Source organism: Salvelinus alpinus, chromosome 19, assembly GCF_045679555.1.
Source record: "Salvelinus alpinus chromosome 19, SLU_Salpinus.1, whole genome shotgun sequence".
Lineage (NCBI taxonomy): Eukaryota > Metazoa > Chordata > Actinopteri > Salmoniformes > Salmonidae > Salvelinus > Salvelinus alpinus.
Window position 1 is genome coordinate 20342298 of NC_092104.1, and position 16996 is coordinate 20359293.

The following is a 16996-nucleotide window of genomic DNA, read 5'->3' on the forward strand; positions in this document are numbered from 1 at the left end:
CCCATGAACAGATACTCCAATCTCCGCTGTGGAGCTTTGCAGCTCCTTCAGGGTCATCTTTGGTCTCTTTGTTGCCTCTCTGGTTAATGCCCTCCTTGCCTGGTCTGTGAGTTTTGGTGGGCGGCCCTCTATTGGCAGGTTTGTTGTGGTGGCATATTCTTCCCATTTTTTAATAATGGATTTAATGGTGCTCCGTGGGATGTTCAAAGTTTCGGATATTTTTTAGACCCCAACCCTGATCTGTACTTCTCCACAACTTTGTCCCTGACCTGTTTGGAGAGCTCCTTGGTTTTCATAGTGCCGCTTGCTTGGTGGTGCTCCTTGCTTAGTGGTGTTGCAGACTCTGGGGCCTTTCAGAACAGGTGTATATACTGAGATCATGTGACAGATCATGTGACACTTAGATTGCACCGAGGTGGACTTTATTTAACTAATTATGTGACTTCTGAAGATAATTGGTTGCACCAGATCTTATTTAGGGGCTTCATAGCAAAGGGGGTGAATACATATGCACGCACCACTTTTCTGTTTTTTATTTTTGGACTATTTTGTGTATGTCCATTACATGAAATTCAAATAAAAATCAATTTTAGTTACAGATTGTAATGCAACAAAATAGGAAAAACGCCAAGGGGGATGAATACTTTTGCCAAACACTGTAGCAAAATTTTAAAGGTGTTTTTTACATTGGATAAAAGTAGAGACTCAGAGCTATAAAACAGTATGTCATACACTACAGTTGACGAACAATGGGAAAGTAATTCTGCTTTGAAAGTTGATAAACTGGTAACCTCACTTTTGAGAAAATGGCCCTTTAATGTTTTGGTACACCTAATGGAGAGCTCTTCTTTGTCTATACCCATTCAGCATCATTCACACCCTCTAAAGCTTTAGCCCCACCCAGCTCTTTAAGGATTCACATGTGAAGCCATGTATTAAACAACCAAAGATTAAGACTGAAGGCTGGTTTATACTCCGGATATGTTCGTAAAATTAATCTGGAGTGCCAGAGTGTGCGCTCTAGGTGTTCTTAAACTCAGAGCATTTTCAGTGTACTTTCGTAAATTCAGAGCGCTTCTCTCACTGGACGCTCTGGCCAAGGAGTAGGGTTGATCCGAGCGTTCTGACCTAACAGCAGTCAAGCACCCATATTATGGCCCACCAAATGTCAGAAATTATAAGCAGAAACATGTCTAAGTTAGAGGTGAAAGTAGCTAGTATGCTGTACGGTCCAGTACGGAGTATCAGCAAAATAAATTATGAAATTATTATGGTGGATTGGACTGCGCATGTACTTTTAAAAAAGTAATTTGTTTGACAATCAGATGAAAACCTCATCACAACACCATAGACTGCACAACACCCATGATATGTGCAACTCGCAGACCATGAAAAGCAACAGTAAATGGGATAAGACGTTTACATGCCACGTTATCTTGTCCAAGATCAGCATAACCCAGGCATCTTATCAGCAGGTAGCCTAGTGGTCAGAGCGTTGGGCTTACTGGATCGAATCCCTGAGATGACAAGGTAAAAATCTGTCACTCTGCCCCTGAGAAAGGCAGTTAACCCACTGTTCCCCGGGCGCAGAAGACATGGATGTCGATTATGGCAGCCCCCCGCACCTTTCTGATTCAGAGGCGTTGGATTAAATGTGGAAGATGCATTCAGTTGTACAACTGACTAGGTACCCCCTTTCCCCTGATTTCACATAACTGGGATACAAGCTTGAGGTATTATAAACAGGATATGATGTTTATATGCATAAACCCCAAAACAGAATACTTGGGTATCTCCCATAATAATGGTATATAGAGCCCCACAGTGGAGGTGTCATAATACCGATAAACCTAGCAGTCAAACAGGGAAATGGATAAAATCGTTTTTCCACCATTCATTTTACCTATAAGGGAATTTCAGAAACACTTGAGCAACTGGCGTGACGTTTTGATAACCATTTAAATCTCTTGGACAAGGTGACTTTCTGACTCAGAGGGTCTATTTACTCTCAGATTCAAAAATGCAAATTAGCATCTAAGGAGATATCATGCAAGACTACAAATCCCTGCAATCTACTGAACGTCATCTCAAGCTGACACCTTTGCTAACAGGTATTGTGTCAATTTTAAACTTGCAAAAGACCATTCTCAAAATTGTCAATTTCAAGAAATGTTGCCAATTTCTTAATTACTAAATGTAACTAATATTAGTTAATCCAGAGATTCTTACATTTACCTTGGGTCGGCAGGCTCATCCAGATCATCATGGCATTTGTAGTTCATTATGATCCCCAAAATCCTATGCTAATGTGGCTGGGGGGGGGGTGGGGTGGGGGGGGGGGTAAATACAAGAAAATAAAAATACAGTGCCTACGGAAAGTATTCAGACCCCTTGACTTTTTCCACATTTTGTTAAATTACAGCCTTATTCTAAAATTACTTAAATTGTCCCCCCCCCCTCGCCAATCTACACACAATACCCCATAATGACAAAGCAAAAACAGGTTTAGAATTATTTTGCTAATTTATAAAAAATTTAAAACTGAAATATCACATTTACATAAGTATTCAGACCGTTTACTCAGTACTTTGTTGAAGCACCTTTGGTAGCAATTACAGCCTCGAGTCTTCTTGGGTATCCAGGCTGTATCACATCCGGCCGTGATTGGGAGTCCCATAGGGCGGTGCACAATTGGCGCAGCATCGTCCGGGTTTGGCTGGGGTGGGCCGTCTTTGTAAATAAGAATCTGTTCTTAACTGACTTGCCTAGTTAAATAAAAACGTATAATACAATTATGTAAATGACTCTACAAGCTTCGCACACCTTTATTTTGGGAGTTTCTCCCATTCTTCTATGCAGATTCTCTCAAGCTCTGTCAGGTTGGATGGGGAGCATCGCTGCACAGCTATTTTCAGGTCTCCCCAGAGATGTTCGATTAGGTTCAAGTCCGGGCTCTGGCTGGGCCATTCAAGGACATTCAGAGACTTGTCCCAAAGCCACTCCTGCGTTGTCTTGGCTGTGTGCTTAGGGTAGTTGTCCTGTTGGAAGGTGAACCTTCGCCCCAGTCTGAGGTCCAGAGCAGGTTTTCAACAAGGATCTCTGTACTTTGCACCATTCATTTTTGCCTCGATCCTGACTGGTCTCCCAGTCCCTGCCGCTGAAAAACATCCCCACAGCATGATGCTGCCACCACCATGCTTCACTGTAGGGTTGGTGCCAGGTTTCCTCCAGACGTGACTTTCAGGCCAAAGAGTTCAATCTTGATTTCATCAGACCAGAGAATCTTGTTTCTCATGCTCTGAGACTCTTTAGGTGCCTGTTGGCAAACTCCAAGCAGCCTGTCATGTGCCTTTTACTGAGGAGCGGCTTCTGTCTGGCCACTCTACCATAAAGGCCCCTGATTAGTGGAGTGCTGCAGAGATGGTTGTCCTTCTGGAAGATCCTCCCATCTCCACAGAGGAACTCTGGAGCTCTGTCAGAGTGACCATCGGGTTCTTGCTCACCTCCCTGACCATGGCCCTTCTCCCCCGATTGCTCAGTTTGGCCGGGCGGCCAGCTCTAGGAAGAGTCTTGGTGGTTCCAAACTTCTTCCATTTAAGAATGATGGAGGCCACTGTGTTCTTGGGGCATTCAATGGTGCAGACAATTTTTGGTACCCTTCCCCAGATCTGTGCCTCGACACAATCCTGTCTCGGAGCTCTACGGACAATTCCTTCGACCTCATGGCTTGGTTTTTGCTCTGACATGCACTGCCAACTGAGGGACCTTATATAGACAGATGTGTGCCTTTCCAAATCATGTCCAATCAATTGAATTTACCACAGGTGGACTCCAATCAAGTTGATCAAGGATGATCAATGGAAACAGGATGCACCTGAACTCAATGTCAAGTCTCGTACCAAAGGGTCTCAAATACTTATTTTTATTTTTAATAAATTTGCTAAAATGTCTAAAAACGTGTTTTTGCTTTGTCATTATGGGGTATTGTCAAATCAAATTTTATTGGTCACATACACGTAGTCACATAAAAATCTACACACTATTGTGTGTAGATTAATGAGGAAAAGTTGCTATTTAATCAATTTTAGAATAAGGCTGTAACATAACAAAAGGGGGGTCTGGGGTCTGAATACCTTCTGAATGCACTGAAGCTAATGTGCTCACTCCGTTATTGGCTCCTTTGCTCTAGCCAACAGCTCACAGATACAGTGTGGGTGTAGCCTACATGAAGACATTATTATGGACAAAATATTATTTTTATTTGTTCAAACAGCAGCCAATCATCGATCATCATGTCAGCAGAATAAGACTCTCGATATACTGTATATCGGAAAGGAGCATCAAGCTCATCACCTTGCACTTTCACCACCATGAGAAATTCATCATAACTTACGTCAGCTGTAGCATAACTGCATGGCTTCCCGAGTTGTAGTGGGAGGACCACACACCATATCATCACATGACTTCAAGTTTACTTCAATATGATGGTTATTATATACATTTTTGTGCATAAAAGCATTTCCACTGCCATTTCTTGCATAATACATTTTACAGACACAAAAAAGATCTCACCATGCTGAACAAACAAATGATCTCTCGTCATTTATAAAATTGTACCGAAATGTCCTGTTTCTATCACAAGTGTCGTGATTCTTTTTTATAATGTTTGACTTTACTTTTACTTTGGATAGAAACGTGGTTATTGTCAGCACATTTTGTCTAGTTGTTCATTGTAGGCTCCTCCCACTAATTGAATTAACAGGTGTTAAAAGGTAAACTGCACTTCCTGATTTCCATCAATGCTCATTAAGATTTGATGTTAAAATATAGAAACATGAGATACCAAATCCGTTCACAAGGTTGGCTAACTCTCGAAGTTCATCGGGTATCCACCGAACTGGCTAAATCCACTTAGCTTTAAAGTACCTCATTGGTGGAACCAACTACAAAATACATTACAATTGGATGTTCTGGTGCCGCTCGGTTAATGTCAAATATTGATTGGGGACCTTCTTATTGAGGAATGTAATTATTTTCTTGAATATTTGTGTTGTGCTGTATTTTACTTGTTAAATATTGTATTCTTTTTTTGAGTTTGTCTTGTGAAATTGTATATGCAGGATCCCTTGTGAAAGAGACCCTTGTCTCAAGGGTGACTCCCTGCTTAAATAAAGGTCAAATAAAAGTAATGCTAGCGGCCATGACAGAAGGCAAACGAAAGTTGTCTTGGGGGTGTGGTATGATGTGGGTGTTTCTTGGGTGTGTCTTTGCCATTCAATCACAACAAAGTGCAGTAGCGAGTACAGCGACGTAAGCTAAGCTAGCTTTGCTAGGGAGAGAACAAAGTTTTGAAGTTGAGAACTTGACTGACTCCCCATCTCAAGATGGTTAGCTAATTCATTTCTATGTGTAGGCTAAAACCTGCGCTGATCTTGTGTTTAGCCAAGCTGACAGCAGCTAGCTAGCCTAGCTTGGTGACAGCTGAAGCTGGCTATCCAATGTAGCTGATATTTCTGTCAAATCAGCTATGGCAAGATAGCAAGAGCAAGTGGCTGGAATGTGTTTCATAAGACATGCGTTATACAACGCCTTCCTACGAAAGTAGTTTGCAGCGTAGTTTCAACGTTTCATCGCGTGATGTAAATACATGTTACCGTGGAAACAATATCAACTACTGCAAGTTGAATGCCCACGGTCTTCGGTCAGCTCAGCTGTCCTACACAGGCAGGTCACCCAGGATACAATTCAGTATTCGACCTCAGATATCCATGTCTGAGGACATTAGGAGATGACGTGGAACCCGGCCACTAGGAGCAACATGGAGTGCTGTCACCTTCAAGTAGGTTTCGGCATTTTGGATGGGGATGGTGGATGGTCGTCTTTTTATGTATTTGCCTGTTTTCGCTTTGTCATTATGGGGTATTGTGTATAGATTGATGAGGAAACAAATGTATTTTATCCATTTTAGAATAAGGATGTAACGTAACAAAATGCGGAAAAAGTCAAGGGGTCTGAATACTTTCCGAATGCACTGTACATCAACTAAAAATCTATGGATGTGTTCGTGTTACAAAGACAAAAATGTTCTGGTGTAATTATCGTATTGATGTGCTTCTAAATATCTATGCCTACACTTTACCTAACAAATCAAAATCAGTCGTCTGTTGTCGTCAACTTCTGCTGTCTAACCAGAACGGCATTTCTACCTCGAAGTCTCCAGTGGGTGATGAAGTGAAGTCCCTTACATCTATGTCATGTCTTACAGGTTATGGACATGTGCTGTCAGGCGGCAGGAGGGGTGAAGTGCATGACACTCCATCCTGGACATGACAGAGTTTGCCTCATGGGTCCAGCAGGCAGAGTTCAATAACTACAGGCAGATGTGAGATGCAGGAGGATGGCACTCTTCTTGTTCTGAGTAACCTACAGAGTAGTATAAGAAGAATGTGCTGAACTTAGGTAGACATTCTAAACAAAGTGTTTTGATAACTTTCAAGTGTAACAGTTCCATGTAGAATAAACCATCCTTCACACATTACTGTAGAAGCAGTGTTCTGCTAGTATAACAATGTGCAAATATTATCTTTCATCTTTTATTGTCATTCACAGCTGATACAGATATGTACCTATCAACATTGTGTCTAGAGGTGCTGGGGATACCTTTGTCACGCTCGTCTGAATGAATGGACCAAGGTGCAGCGTACTTAGAGTTCCACATGTTTAATAAATATGAAACTCACCAAAAACAATACAGAAGAAAACGAAATGGGACGTTCTGGGCCGCTCACAGGCAGCTACACAAAAACAAGATCCCACAAACAACAGGTGGGAAAAGGCTGCCTAAATATGATCCCCAATCAGAGACAACGATAGACAGCTGCCTCTGATTGGGAACCATACCAGGCCAACAAAGAAATAGAAAACATATATTGCCCAACCTAGTCACACCCTGACCTAACCAAATAGAGAATTAAAATGATCTCTAAGGTCAGGGCGTGACAACCTTGCCAAACATGTCAGTCATCATACCTTCCTGTATGGTGTCTCATATCTCCCCTCATTGATATTCAATAACAAAATACAATAAAAAGTAATAGATGTGTCATGTATAATTTTTTTGCTATTTTTTTTTTCAGTCTCCCTGAATTTGGTCCCTTGGCTCATCTCTGCAACTCCTCAATGAGCTCAGGAGAGATGAAGGTCGAGTCATGTGTCCTCTGAAACATGACCCGCCTGGCCACCTACTTCTTCTCACCCCTATGTCAGCTGCACCAATGTGTCAGAGGAAACACTGTTCGACCTGAGTCAGCTTGCAGTAGCCCAGCCCTGTCACAAGGAGTCACTAGAGCAGGATGGAAAGCCCCAACGGCCAAACCCTCCCTTACCGTGTGCGGTGCTGGGCCAATTGTGCGCCGTCCAGCTGCTCTCTCGTCATCTGACTACATTTTCTCTCATAGTCCGAGAGCATCTGATCATCGCGGTGGTGGCACAGGGATACTAATTTCTCCTAAGTAGATCTCCTCATTTTAATTCCATACTGACACTCATTTGTCCACTGTTACGAATCCCTTTGGCCCGACAATCTAGGAGTGATGGTAATGGGACCCGTAACACAACTCATGCAAATTATTATCGTGACAACGTAACAGTGAGAACAAAAATAACCACAGACAACTTAATTACCGTCAAACACTAAATGTTTATTTATAAACACACGGTAAATGGGGGGAGCAGGAAAAGGGGCTGAGCGGGACCCAAGGAATGAAAGAATAATCCAAAAACACCCCTAAGCTAGACTAGCCTACTTCACAAACAGCTAACTAACTAACCAAAAATACAGGGGGTGGTCCGCCCAGTTCTAACTAGTGTTTATATAACAAAGTTTACCTACGGGTAGTGTATGCCCAAGGGCGACTTGTCTGGTTACCCCCTTTTCCCACCATCAAACAAACACTCAAACACCATAACCAAAACAATACTCACAGGTGGGGACCAAGTGACATGTAACTGCAAAACACACAAGCGATCTACAGACAGGAGGCATTTACAAAAGAGATTGAGCTGGGGAGAAAACAACTGACAGGGGTTTTAAACCAAGGGAAAGGGACTGTGATTGGGTAAGGGAAAAGGAGCAGGTGTCTTCTGATTAGCGACTGATTGATGACTGATTGGGGAATGATGAGGGTCACCTGTGAGTAGGGGAGAAGGAGAGAAAAGAAACACAGGATACACACAGAACACTTGTATCCGTAACATCCACTCAAGCTTAAAATTGTTGTCATATCACCCAACAGGTGCCCTTAGAGTTTATTGAGCTTGACACCTTGATAAGCAAATTTCCTGATGGCTCACAGCTATTTGTACTTGGCGACTTCAACCTCCCGACTTCTGCCTTCGATTGATTTCTTTCCAACTCTCTCTTTCCCCTCCTTGCCTCTTTTGACCTCACCCTTTCCCAGTCCCCTCCCACTCACAAGGCAGGCAATACGCTTGACCTCATCTTTACTAGAGGCTGTCCGCCAACTAATCTCACTGCAACCCCCCCAGGTCTCTGATCACTACTTTGTTCCCTTTTCTGTCTCCCTTTCCTCCAACCCTAACCACTCAGCCCCTACCCAGATGGTCATGCGCCATCATAGTCTTCACTTTCTCTCTTTCCCACTACTCTCTCTTCAATTTCAATGCTGTCATCTTTCCCTTCTGCTAAATCCTTCCCCCCTCCTGTCGCCTGATTGTGCCTCTTCAATCCTACTCTCCTCCCTTTCTGCATCCTATGACTTGCACTGTCGCCTTTCTTCCCAGCCGACTCGGCCCTCCCCTCCTGCTCCATGGCTGAGTGACTCATTGCGAGCTTACAGAACAGGGCTGCGGGCAGCTCAGCGAAAATGTCTGAAAACGAAACTTCCGGAGGACCTATCATCCTTCCACTCCCTCCTCTCTATCTTATTTTCCTGTGTATCAACTACAAAGCCACTTTCTATCACTATAACCCTAGGAAACTCTTTTTCCACCTTATCCTCCCTCCTTAATCCTCCACGGACAACTTTGTCAATCATTTTTAAAAGGTTGATGACATCCACTCCTCATTCACTGACTATTGAGTCCAATAGTCCCACAGAACTACCCTCCGCCTTAACCTCTTTCTCCAGATGAAATCCTGCAATTAGTGAGGTACGGCCACCCGACAACCTGACTTCTCGACCCTATCCCTTCCTCCATTCTCCAGACCATCTGCACATTCAGCTGCAAACTGGACATTTTTCTAATAAATACAAAAGGCAATCTTATTGACTGGGAGGGCAGGGTGATATAATAGACAGCCAAGTGCAAAATTGCTAATTGTTCTAAAGAAAGGACAAATCTTTTTGCTAATGCACTTTACAAACAAAATAACTCTACTAGTTGTACCTGCTTGGCTGGGCAATTAGCTTACTAGTTTATCAAGCCAGGTATTTTTTAAATAAAACTTTTCACTGTCTGTGTTATCAGGGCAGTAACTGGGGTTACTATCAGAGGCCTCGTGATGGCGTGTCCTTTTCATAAGAGTCGGGGGAGACTGGCAACAATGGAGGAGGTGTCACAAGGCTACTTGTGCTGCATGGCACACTTTTATTGAGGTCTTGCCTGACAAGCTGTGAAAATATCAAGTGAACAGTGAATGAAATTATTTAAGTCACATTGCTATGATACCCACTTCTGCTCCTTCTGGTAGGTCCCGGCATCTGTTCATGACCAGGGGATCAGTCAGGCACCCAACTATGCACTTTGTCTAACAGAAAAACACTATCAACGATTGTCATCTTCCCTGAACTATAAACAGCTTGAGAAATAATGTAATCTTGTTTGGAAGCTAATTCTGCGCTTTACAGATGTAGACTGACTGCCTCACGATTTGATTCAAGCTGGTGATGCCGTTACACTATGTACTCAACTGTGACATGTTTTGCTATCGCCCTGGGTTGGTTTGGGTTTGTTGCTGCTGGTTCTTACACGGTTGTAGTCAGACATAAGTTAGCTACTACCAAGATAGCTGCAACCAATAGCTGCATGCTTTATTTGTGCCCTAGACATGTTGCACCTCGGAGGCTAATGTAACTGTTTTGTATAAATTACACTAACTTATAGTGGCATGGAAGTACGGTGACATTGCTAAAGTAGGTAAATAATTAGTAGGAAACAATGTCATCAAATTTACCTTAAAGAGATGGCAATGTTGCCATTACTGTTACTAGTGAAGTTTGTCAAAAATAACTAGCAATGCTAATGTTAGCTAGCTGAAATACGGTGGTCCCCTCAATCGTAGTTAGCTCGCTAAAGTTATACTGCATCGAAAGTCAATCTGGCGACATCACAATCATGATAAAAGGTTTTACAACTAATTATTTGCATTCTTTTGAAATGTTATCGTGTTGCCAAGCCAATTCCGAGTTTTATTGAGGTAGGCTAATGTTAGGTAGTTAGCTAGCTAATGTCAGCTATGCTAGCGAAGTGAGAATGATTATCAAAATATACATAACCAGCAGTTTATGGTCTAGCTACCAGTATACTCACCCCCATTGGGGACCAACCAACTCCAACCACCAATTCTGCACGTTAGAGTCCTAGTTGCATGTTAGAAACCATAGTTGGCTGTGCATCCTCCTAGAAGCATGCACTGTCGACCCAGAGGCATGGTCAATCCGTATAGGCAGTGGTGTACTTAAGTAGTACTTTTAAGTATTTTTACTTAAGTAGTTTTTGGGGTATCTGTACTTTACTTTACTATTTATATTTTTGACTACTTTTACTTCACTACATTCCTTAAGAAAATATTGTACTTTTTACTCCATACATTTTCCTTGATACCCAAAAGTACTCGTTACATTTTGAATGCCTAGCAGGACAGGAAAATAGTCAAATTCACCCACTTATCAGCCAAACATCCCTGGTCATCCCTACTGCCTCTGATCTGGCGGACTCACTAAACGCACATGCTTCATTTGTAAATTATGTCTGAGTGTTGGAGTGTGCCCCTGGCTTTCCATAAATGAAAAAAACAAGAAAATGGTGGCATCTGGTTTGCTTAATGATTTATACTTTTGATACTTAAGTATATTTTAAACCAAATACTTTTTAGACTTTTACTCAAGTAGAATTTTACTGGGTGACTTTTACTTTTACTTTAGTTATTTTCCATTAACGTATCTTTACTTTTACTCAAGTATGACAATTGGGTACATTTTCCACCACTGCTTATAGGGCTTTTCAGTCTCAAATGGCCATAATCTTTTGAACGTGATGGGGGCAATGAAACAATAAAGACCCACAAAGGGAAGCGAAGTGGGTGGAGGGGCGATTTGCACGTGGAGCTTGGCAAAAGGGGGCATGAATTGTTGACATAATTGTAATGAAAACCCAACCTTCATTTACTCGTGACTCACTTAGGTTCCAAACTCAGTTTTACATGAGACTTTATGACCACAATTATCCTCTTTACACTTTATATTCAATATTGACAAGAATAAATGTTTCTGACTCATATCAATGCCATATAGGCCATTTTATAAAGCATTGGTGTTTTTTTAGGGGAAGTCATTCTTTAAATGTTTGTGGGACACTAACAGTTTAAGCTGGAGGGAGATGTGAGCAAGGAAAGACCTGTTCTTGAGTGGCCCAGCCAGAGCCCAGACTTGAACCCGATCGAACATCTCTGGAGAGACCTGAAAATAGCGGTGCAGCGACGCTCCCCATCCAGCCTGACAGAGCTTGAGAGGATCTGCAGAGAAGAATGGGAGAAACTACCCAAATACAGGTGTGCCAAGCTTGCAGCATCATACCCAAGAAGAACCAAGGCTGTAATTGCTGTCAAATGTGCTTCAACAAAGTACTGAGTAAATGGTCTTAATAATTATGTAAGTGTGATATTTAAGTTAGTTTTTTTATATATAAATTTGCAAAAATGTCTAAAAGCCTGTTTCTGCTTTGTCATTATGGGGTATTGTTTGTAGATTGATGAGGAACAATTTTATTTAATCCATTCTAGAATAAGGCTGTAATGTAACAAAATGTGGAAAGTGAAGGGGTCTGAATGCTTTCCGAATGGAATGTACTGCATGTATACCCCCAAGGGCAATAATGCAGTCTAATAAGTCCACAGTGTTTTAAAAAAAATTTTATTGTCAAATTAATTAATTATTGTATTAATTTCAAGTTATGTAACAACATTCCAACCTTGTTTACCATTATCTAGTCCAAAAATTGCAATATTCCACTATTTGTATCCGTTTGGATGTTTCAATGGGGAACTTTTATTTTGAAGGCAAACAGCAAATTCCACTAGTGTGGCTAGTCCTTATTGTGGCTTTCTTTACTGAGTTACTATCTGTGAGAGGTTGAGAGGGCAAGCCACCACTGTACTAAAAGAGTCTGGACCAAAGTTCACCATGTCAGGTAGAACACCGCCATCCCATGGACAGAGAAAGAAAGGCTGACAGGTGTACATACACCTATCAATGCAAAATGATGAATAACCTATAAAACGACATTGCCAACACTACATTCCGCTCCGTACCTTCCTTCTTGGTAGTGTGTGAATTTACCTTAACCTGCAGACTAAGTGAGTAAGTCCCTATTGTGAGTCTGATATTAAACCAAGATCTAAACACATAGCTGGTGGTCCAGGACCATAGTAGACACACACACACACAGAAACACACACAAGCAAACAAACACACACACACACATTCAATTTTTTTAGGTCAGTTTGGGTAATCTCTGGGACTGATTAAAAAAACACTGTTGATTCTGACTTGGAAAGCCTTTTGGGATAAGCCAGAGCAATATACAGTGCATTCGGAAAGTATTCAGACCCCTTGTCTTTTCCCCAATTTTTTTTACATTATATCCTTATTCTAAAATGTATTAAATAGTTTTTTCCCCCCTCATCAATCTACACACAGTACCTCACAATGACAAACCCAATTTATTTATTTTTTTATGTTTCCAAATGTGTTAAATATAAAAAATAGAAATACCTTATTTACATAAGTATTCAGACCCTTTGCTATGAGACTCGAAATTGAGTTAATGTGCATCCTGTTTCCGTTGATCATCCTTGAGATGTTTCTACAACTTGATTGGAGTCCACCTGCGGTAAATTCAATTGATTGAACATGATTTGGAAAGGCACATACCTGTCTACATAAGGTCCCACAGTTGATAGTGAATGTCAGAGAAAAATCCACGCCATGATGTAACGGCTTTCTTCCTGGGATGAAGGAGAGGACCAAAATGCAGCGCAGTTAGTGTTCAACATGTTTAATATAACGAACCGTGAACACTTACAACAATACAAAAACAACAAACGTGAAAACCGAGACAGTCCTATCTGGTGCAGAACACAAACACAGGAAACAACCACCCACCATCCCCAACACAAAACAAGCCACCTATATATGATTCTCAATCAGGGACAACGATTGACAGCTGCCTCTGATTGAGAACCATATTAGGCTGAACACAGAAACAGACAAACTAGACACACAACATAGAATGCCCACCCAGCTCACGTCCTGACCAACACTAAAACAAGCAACACACATAAGAACTATGGTCAGGACGTGACACATGAGGTCAAAGGAATTGTCCGTAGAGCTCCAAGACAGGATTGTGTCGAGGCACAGATCTGGGGAAGGGTACCAAAACATTTCTGCAGCATTGAAGGTCCACAAGAACACAGTGGCTTCCATCATTCTTAAATGGAAGAAGTTTGGAACCACCAAGACTCTTCCTAGTGTTGGCCGCCCGGCCAAACTGAGAAATCGGGGAAGAAGGGCCTGTCACTCTGACAGAGCTCCAGAGTTCCTCTGTGGAGATAGAAGAATCTTCCAGAAGGACAACCATCTCTGCAGCACTTCACCAATCAGGCCTATATGGTAGAGTAGCCAGACGGAAGCCACTCCTTGGTTAAAGGCACATGACAGCCCGATTGGAGTTTGCCAAAAGACATCTAAAGGACTCAGACCATGAGAAACAAGATTCTCTGGTCTGATGAAACCAAGATTGAACTCTTTGGCCTGAATGCCAAGCGTCACGTCTTGACAAAAACCTAGCACCATCCCTACGGTGAAGCATGGTGGTGGCAGCATCATGCTGTGGGGACTTTTTTCAGCGGCAGGGACTGGGAGACTAGTCAGAATCGAGGGAAAGATGAACGGAGCAAAGTACAGAGAGATCCTTGATGAAAACCTGCTCCGGAGCACTCAGAACCTCAGACTGTGGCAAAAGTTTGACGACCCTAAGCACACAGCCAAGACAGGAGTGGTTTCGAGACAAATCTCTGAGTGGCCTGGCCTTGAACCCGATCAAACATCTCTGGAGAGACCTGAAAATGGCTGTGCAGCGACGCTCCCCATCCAACCTGACAGAGCTTGAGAGGATCTGCAGAGAAGAATGGGAGAAACTCCCCAAATACAAGTGTGCCAAGCTTGTAGATTCATACCCAAGAAGACTTGAGGCTGTAATTGCTGCCAAAGGTGATTCAACAAAGTACTTAGTAACAAAGTACTTATTACTGTAACGGCTTTCCTGGAGACCAGACGCGTTGAGCCGGCCTCATGACACCTGGCTCAATGCCCAATCTAGCCCTACCAGTGCGGGGAGGTGGAATAACCCGCACTGGGCTATGCACACGTACAGGAGACACCGTGTGCTCTACTGCGTAACACGGTGTCTGCCCGTACTCCCGCTCTCCACGGTAAGCCTGGGAAGTGGGCGCAGGTCTCCTACCTGCCCTTGGCCCACTACCTCTTAGCCACCCCCCAAGACATTTTTGGGGTTTCTTCTCGGGCTTCCAGCCACGTCTCCTTGCTGCCTCCTCATACCACCGCTGTTGGGCTCTCGCTGCCTCCATCTCCTCACGAGCGCGGCGATATTCCCCAATGTGCGCCCAGTGTCCTTTTCCCTCTAATACTTCCTCCCAAGTCCATGAGTCCTGATCTCTTGGCCGCTGCTCGAATTTCCGCTGCTTGGTTCTGGATTGGTGGGTGGTTCTGTAACGGCTTTCCTCCTCCTCTTCATCCGAAGAGGAGGAGCAGGGATTGAACCAAAATGCAGCGTTGTGTGATGACATAATTTATTTAAACAAGACGAAAAAACGAACTATACTTGAATAATTAACAAAACAAATAAACGATGTAGACAGACCTGGACGACGAACTTACATGAAACACGAAGAACGCAATAACAGGAAAACTGACTACATAAAACGAACGAACAAACAAAACCGAAAACAGTCCCGTGTGGCGTAACATACAGACACTGACACAGGAGACAACCACCCACAAACAAACAGTGTGAAAACACCTACCTTAATATGGCTCTCAATCAGAGGAAATGAAAACCACCTGCCTCTAATTGAGAGCCATATCAGGTCACCCTTTAAACCAACATAGAAACAGAAAACATAGACTGCCCACCCAAACTCACGTCCTGACCAACTAACACATACAAAACTAACAGAAAACAGGTCAGGAACGTGACAATTACTTATGTAATGGTGATATTTCCGTTTTATACATTTTTATAAATTTGCTAAATTATTAAACCTGTGTTTTCTTCGTCATTATGGGGTATTGTGTGTAGATTGATGAGGGGAAAAAAATATTTAATCCATTTTAGAATAAGGCCGTAACGTAACAAAATGTGTAAAAAGTCAAGGGGTCTGAATACTTTCTGAATTCACTGTATTTAGATTTATTGCTCTGGGATAAGGACTGATTAAAAAAAGTACTGTGAGCATGATTCTGAGTTGAAAAGCCTTTTGGGATATTTAGATATATCTCTGGGAAAAAACTGAATCTGTTGCCTTGGCAGAGGATCATGTTCCAACAGAATGGCTGCCATGTATCTTGTATTGGACATACAAACAATGAATGGTTTTCATTAAGAGTAGCTAAACACATGAGAATATTGTGTTTTGACAAGTAATTTGTCTTAGGCTATTTCATTTGAAGTTTAAGCAACATATCAAACCAACAAATTCACAAACTCGGCCCCCTGCCCTATCTCAGTTTATAACCGGTCATATCAGATAATGCCATCTCTATTGCTCAGCTTTGAGTATGTGGCTGTGGGTGTGGTGCCTCTGCACTAGTTACTACTGAAATAGCTAGGGGTTGCTGTTATGACATAAACGTCTCAATAAAATTGGTTTACTGTGCTGTTATGCGCTGGCTGGAAAATCCCACAGGTTTCCCGAGAGGTGTGTGTGTGTCCAGAGGGCTACAACATGATCCACGTTCTCTAGAAAAATCTATGTGGAACTTCCTGAGAACAGGGTTTTCCTCGAACCTCCATTCATATTTTACCTAATGAATCCCTCTATCACCCCCCCCCTCTCACTCTCTCTCTCTCTTTCTCTCTGTTTCTCTGTTTCTCTCTCTCTCTCTCTCTCTCTCTCTCTCTCTCTCTCTCTCTCTCTCTCTCTCTCACCCTCTCAAATATCAAATCAATCATTCCTAATTTATTCAATCACTCATTCAGTCCATACCTCTCTATCCTCCCTCTACCTCTCTCCCCCCTCTCTCTCTCCCTCCCTCTCCCTCATCCCATCATTCACTCTGTCCCCCACTGCCCCCCAAAACCCTGCTGGTTCACTGAGAATTGTTATTGTGTGTGTGTGTGTGTGTGTGTGTGTGTGTGTGTGTGTGTGTGTGTGTGTGTGTGTGTGTGTGTGTGTGCGTGCGTGCGTGCGTGCGTGCGTGCGTGCGTGCGTGCGTGCGTGCGTGCGTGCGTGCGTGCGTGCGTGCGTGCGTGTGTGTAGGTCCTCCAGACCTCAGTTATTTAACATGAAACAAGGCACCTCACTCTCATCTCTGTATGTGTCCCCCCAGACAGATGAGTATGCTGGATCTGGGTCTGGGTCTGGGTCTGTGTCTATGTCTGGGTCTAGTTCTGGGTCTGTGTCTATGTCTGGGTCTGTGTCTGGGTCTATGTCTGGGTCTATGCCTGGGTCTGG

The 16996-nt window shown here is 42.7% G+C and overlaps 2 long non-coding RNA genes across 2 annotated transcripts; one reads left to right on the forward strand and one right to left on the reverse strand.

The window, feature by feature from the left end:
* The first annotated feature begins 5608 nt into the window (after positions 1-5608).
* Positions 5609-6538, forward strand: LOC139545093 (uncharacterized). Its single transcript, XR_011668995.1, has 2 exons — positions 5609-5839; positions 6266-6538. It is a non-coding gene; the product is annotated as an uncharacterized lncRNA (long non-coding RNA).
* A 1141-nt stretch (positions 6539-7679) lies between these two features.
* On the reverse strand, positions 7680-10684 carry LOC139545092 (uncharacterized). Its single transcript, XR_011668994.1, has 3 exons — positions 10552-10684; positions 9695-9769; positions 7680-8189 (listed from the first exon to the last, which is right to left on the reverse strand). It is a non-coding gene; the product is annotated as an uncharacterized lncRNA (long non-coding RNA).
* Between the last annotated feature and the right edge of the window lie 6312 nt (positions 10685-16996).